The following is a 6,688-nucleotide window of genomic DNA, read 5'->3' as shown; positions in this document are numbered from 1 at the left end:
TATAGGAAATGTATATAAAGGTCTAGATAAAATATTTCAAAGGGAGTGAATACGGAGGTAACAGCTAGCAGAAACGCGTAATTTCTGCAGGCTGTCCTTATAAGGCGCTATCTATCGGTAAGAAAGCTCGTGCTATCGTCGCGAGAGCCATTGTCTCCGGCTTAAAAACTATACTAAAAGTCACCAACATATGGTGTCTAAAGACTACGGCCTGCGGAAAGGTCAAGCACTTAGTACTAAAATGCTAAGAGAGCTCGCGCTCTTGGTCACGTGCCTTCCTTGGTGTCTGCTAGGTGTCAATTCCGTATTTTATGTTAGGCTTAGACGCCCCGAAATTTATCTAGACCTTTATATACATTTCTTATATCTATGGGTTCGTGTGATAGGTAAAAAAGGACTTTGTAAACAAATCGGGGTAACCAGCGTAAAAAGTAAACTTAAACAGTATTTAAAGTCCCTGCTGCTTGGTTTTGCGCTTGTCGCTTGTCGCAGCCCACTTCCAGGGACAAGTAGGCCACACTTTGAAGCTCTCTGGCGCTCTTTTAATTCATCGTAGGAAAATGGGAAAAAAAACAGGCATATTTCTCAACTCACCCCCAACAACTCCTTCAAATTTTTGCATAACCTTTTGAAAAACCTTGTTGTTTTCTCAAAATGTGGTTTTTAGACTTGCGTGGGTTTGGCTCTTCATATTTAATATGAAACTGCCTTTAAAATTGGATGGTATTTTTCCTTACGATCAAGTAGTTTATTAGTCAAAGGTGAAACTACAAATAGGCGGAAAGGGCCATCTTGTTACAGAGTGTGTCATTAGCCCAGCACATTCTCTCCTCCGTTCAACGCGAATGAATGTAATGAAAGGGAGAAAATCCCGCCGCGAAAATACTCGGGGTGGAAACACGCGAATCAACATTTTTATTTTATTATTCCGACACTCAATTTAATTCTATTAAAAAATTTCGGGTCCGTGTTTTTGTGCATGGCCAACTCAGCTTTCTCGTGGTTTCGGCTCTGTTACAATTGAATGGTTAAAAAGGAATGATATTCTAACGCGACGATAACTCGCCTCTACTTAATAGTAATAAATTAAACCGATCTATCATCATTCGCCCAAACCGAGCTAGTGCAAAAGGAGAAAAACACCACCCCTTTATTTATTCTTAGTTTTATTACCTCAATAGACTCACGGCTTAAATATTAAAGTTTTCGTTTGTTCCGTCTAGACTCGATATCGATGTAAGTCAAAGGGGTGTGATGTGGGCCCGGTGTCGCTTTTATAGGGGGGTGCAAAAGGACAGTTTGTGGTCCTTTTCTGTGGACCAAATATTTAGTAATTTCTATTTTAGATGCATTTTTACACCAAGGCAAGGGATTTTCATGTTCAAAATATATAAATGCTACGCCACTGTCCATAAACCACTGGTATTATTTTACAGCAGTTCCATTTTCGGTGGTATAATAATAATCAGCAAGGCACCCCCTTAGGCTCAAATCATCTAGTGACTTTTTATGCCTTTAAAGGCCTGTCCCCCTTAAATTAACTTGCCTGAAAAGCAAATACCCTGGTGGTAGGCCAGCCGCAGAACATGTTGGCCCACCACCAGGGTATTTTCTTTTCATGCAAGTTAATTTAAGGGGACAGGCTTAAGCAAACCTAGGCTTTTAAACACGTGGCTGGGTTACAATACGTAGAAGGGTGGTGGAATGCCCTTCATACACTAACTATTACTGTTAACCTCTACACGTTTTTATCGAAAGGCGAAACCGAAGAACTCGCGGGAAAACATATCTCACCAGTGTGCAGAGAATCCCCAAACTCAACGCGGAAAAAATGGTTTCGAGTTTTCAACCAATGCCATAAGCTGGGAACCGAACCCGGCTTCTCTTGTTGAGAGGCGAAAGTTCCAACCACACCGCCACAGCACTCCTTCAATCGTGGCAACCTTCAGTGGCAGACCCAGAATGGTTTCGAGGGAGGCTAGATTATGGAAAATGAACCACCATACAACCTAATTCCGGCACCGGAAACCTTAAATGAATCTCCATCATACATTCTAGCATACAACGTATTTACTTGTCCTTAGAAAGAATGATAATGTTTAGACCGTTTCTCCTGCAATCCACCTCATGGTCTTCTAGTATGCTCCTCCCTTTACTAGTCAATCAAATCGACCCGCTATCTCATTGGTTCCATAGAACTGACGTCTTCCGACACCGGAGAAAGGTGCAACTGTAGTTTTGTTGTAGACTATATTTTGTAACTCTGGGGAGTCCAGAGTATTTTTGGGATGAAAATCGTATGAAAAAACACGTATGCTCTGACGTCCCCTAGTTAGAGACGAAAATCAGCATAGATAACAATTCCAAGTTCAAGGTATGTATTCCTGGTTATACACCACTTCCTAAAACGACATTTATAGTATCATTAGGAATTAATATATGTATACCCTTGGAATGTGTAAGGAAGACTATGTTAACACTAATGAGTTTCATAGAAACGGGCTGAGCTAAACTTGAAGCCTTGTCTCGAATAGAAGTTCACTTGGCTCTTTTTTTAACGATCTAAGTCCTGGATTTTACGAGGAACTAGATCAGGTTCTGGAAGAACATGACCAATTCTACAAGATATTCAGTCAGCCAATGAATTTGAAAAAATTCGTGACGTCTTACGTACGACATAGTTTAAGCCCCGTCCGTTTCCCGAGCCATTTTAGCACGTTACCAATGGATAGTTAGACATTACCAATGTTTCCTGGTACCATCCACATGATCCAGTTAGTTACTTCACTAGAGCCGCCACTTTCTTTAAACTTTCTCACGATTCTCGAAAAAATACGACCATTTTGTTTTTAAATTAGTCCATAAATCAGGCGATAATTTCGTGTACGTTTTTCCAGAAGCGTTTATTTTTGACGTGGTAATTTCGTGACACCAACGCTACTTCCAGAAATCCGATATCAATTTAACATTCAATCGGCCAAAAACACAAAGTACCTTCATTTATTACTATAGTAAATTGGCGTGAAGAAGCGCCATATCTAAGCAAGAATTTGTTTACGTGAACGGAGAATGTTGCTACATGCCTACGGGCGTTTTCATGATCCCCGTTAAATATTCTCCCCCTACATTTGATAGAGAGCCTACGATCGTAACGGAGTGTCTTCCCCCCTTACCGGGAGAAGGAGGATTACGCGAAGGAAGGCGCAGGGGCGTGGTTTTTAACGAGGGTATCACGTAGGTATCATTTCAGCCAAATACATTCTTGGTGTAAGTAGACGTCTTAGAAGCGGTTGAGGTGATCATTTTAAATACATGTCTAACACCAACAAGCCCTAATTATAGGTCTTTTCCTCGAGAATCTAAAAATATCGACACGTCTTTTGAAAGGAAAAATTGAAAAATGATCATATTTTCCCACTAACCATTTCATATAGGATGTTGGATAAAAATAAGGTTTTTCGAAATGGAGAAAACTGCTTTTCAGGGCATGTTTAAACATGACTTAGTGTCAATAGTGCTCGAAAATATAAATATGTTATTTTAAATGATAAAATATACGTACTGTGTTGTCAAAAACATTTTCGGTTGCCATGGCAAAACTAATATCCATTGCAACTTTTCCCTTGGTGAAATTTCATGTTACCATAAGGTCTACATACCCACCTAGTTTCAACAAAATCGGTGATTATCACCTCGGGTAGTCTCCTCGTTAGTTAAATCGGAAAAATTCATAAAATAGAAATTTCCTATTCTTCCAAATGGTTTTCATTTAACGAGTAGATAAAAACATTAACCAGTGTCAAAAATTCACGATTGAACTTGTAAAAATATGCGTAGTTCAATAATGGATTCATTAATACCAAGCTTTTATAAATATTACGGAACAACTAGAACATTATTTGGACATATGTTTTTCTATTTGTTAGAAGTCAAGGTACAACGGAATGTTTTGGAATTATTCTAAAAACTAATACATTTTAAGAATAATTTAAAATCACCACCTTTATTGTAGGCCTATCTTATTTGAAATATGTCAAATTAAAAAAATAACCTTATTATATTAATTAATAATAACCCAAAACATTCAGTGCATTTTAATAAGAAAATATAGAGAAAAATCGCAGATAGCGTTTAAGTCCATGTATCTCGATAAAGCTCGTAGAATGAAATTTTCTCGACTACTATAGCTATTTAATTTGCACCCATGGAACCAGATTGTTCGATATAATCTTCCGAAAATCTGAAATAAATTTCTCAATCAGTCTCGCCATTGATTTCATCCCATTTATCGAACACGATAGTAATTACAGCTTCAGACACGTCATTCCAGCAAATCATTTCCCAGAACCCTAAAACAGAGTCCTCCCAAGCCACCTCAACGGACAGAATTATGATAAAGCCATTGCAAAAAGGTGACGAGCATAATAAACCCATTATCACTTAACGCGCCCTTAACTTTGGTATAAAACTATTAAGGGAGCTCAAAACCCATAGCAATAACGACAACCACACTCTAGTGTTATAATAGAGGTATATTTACGAAGAAACTTGGGATATGCCACGACAACGCGCGAAGATGTCCCTGCAGTGGCTCATAAATGGCCGCGTGCTGCGAATTAGAAATTGAATTGGGCATTAATCATCGGGAAAAGATTCCCTGGAATGAGAAGGCGCTCGAAAAAGAGCAATTATGTTGGGAGAGAAAAGTCGGTGTATCTTTCACAGTTCCGACCATGTCATTATGACGCGTTAGACGCAGGTGCGAAAATAAAAAGCGCCACCCCGTGACGGGAATTCTAAACAGCGCCTTTTTTTTTCCTCTATTTTTTATATCACTTTATATAAGAAGTGATAGAGAGAGTGAGCTGGAGAGTTTTTTTATTTCCTTAATTCTGCCACTCTGTCAAACGTCCACTTTCTATACCTTATATGGGGGGGGGGGGGGGGGCTGTTAATACAGGTTGCGATTTCGGTTTCAGCACTTATTTATAAAAATCAAAATTTTTCTTGGATAAGTAGTTACGTACATCGTGGAGTGCAAAAAAAAATTATCCACTTATCGTGAAATGATGTGAAAGAAATCGGGATAAAAAAATCTTAAAGAACTTTAGTAATATAGTCAATGATGAATTTCGTCTGGATGGTCTGATAGTTATGGGTATCCTGCATATTTTAAATACGTGGGGTTAACCACTTCCTTCAATTCTGTACACCGATTATAGAGAGTACAGCCTTTGGTAGTGCAAAATCTGTAATTGATTACGTAACCACTTTCGTATGGTCAAAGCTACAGGCTTGTACACCAATTACGGTTAGTGATCAGCCCCTGGTTTAAATAGTATGATAACGACTGGAAGTTTTAAGATGCTTTGAAATTACCCAGCTAGTTTCAAATTGGTAGTAACTTTGTAGTAAAGGAGAAATTAACATATTTCTACTGTGTAATTTTTGACAAATTACATCGACTCTAAAATTGAATTTGTTTATGTAAATTTAAAAAAAATATATGTTCTCGATCTTGGGTGAGAAGTACATTGTTTGTCAGGCTTCGAGATAATTGAAAAGGTAAGTTTCCACTAGTGCGTTTAGGGGCGCGTCTCTCAACGAACTTTTTACGCAGCTAAAGAAAAATACATTATTACGCGCGCTAGTGGAAACTAAGCGTATACAGTGTAAAGATTAGTTTTCACTAGAGCATTTAACGACGCGTTACTCGACTTTGGTACGTAATATCGATTTTACGCACCTAAATAAAAATACATTATTACGTGCGCTAGTGGAAACTAGCGTATACGGTGTAAAGATTAGTTTCTACTAGAGCATTTAACGACGCGTTACTCGACTTTGGTACGTACATACGATTTTACGCAGTTAAATAAAAATACATTATTACGCGCGCTAGTGGAAACTAAGCGTATTCAGTGTAAAAATTAGTTTCTACTAGAGCATTTAACGACGCGTTACTCGACTTTGGTACGTACATACGATTTTACGCACTTAAATAAAAATACATTATTACGCGCGCTAGTGGAAACTAAGCGTATACTGTGTAAAGATTAGTTTCCACTAGAGCATTTAACGTAGCGTTACTTGACTTTGGTACGTACAAACGATTTTACGCACCTAAATAAAAATACATTATTAAGCGCGCTAGTGAAAACTAAGCGTATACAGTGTAAAGATTAGTTTCTACTAGAGCATTTAACGACGCGTTACTCGACTTTGGTACGTACATACGATTTTACGCACTTAAATAAAAATACATTATTACGCGCGCTAGTGGAAACTAAGCGTATACTGTGTAAAGATTAGTTTCCACTAGAGCATTTAACGTAGCGTTAATCGACTTTGGTACGTACAGACGATTTTACGCACCTAAATAAAAATACATTATTACGCGCGCTAGTGGAAACTAAGCGTATACAGTGTAAAGATTAGTTTCTACTAGAGCATTTAACGACGCGTTACTCGACTTTGGTACGTACATACGATTTTACGCACTTAAATAAAAATACATTATTACGCGCGCTAGTGGAAACTAAGCGTATACTGTGTAAAGATTAGTTTCCACTAGATCATTTAACGACACTTTACTCGACTTTGTAACGTTCAAAGGTTTTTAAGCATCTAAAGAAAAGTACATTATTACGCGCCCTAGTGGAATCTGAGCTTTTAGACCGTACCAACA

The sequence above is a fragment of the Leiobunum rupestre genome, chromosome 10 (assembly GCF_980474605.1).
Source record: "Leiobunum rupestre chromosome 10, qqLeiRupe1.1.hap1, whole genome shotgun sequence".
NCBI lineage: Eukaryota > Metazoa > Arthropoda > Arachnida > Opiliones > Sclerosomatidae > Leiobunum > Leiobunum rupestre.
Note: the sequence above shows the minus strand (reverse complement) of the source record.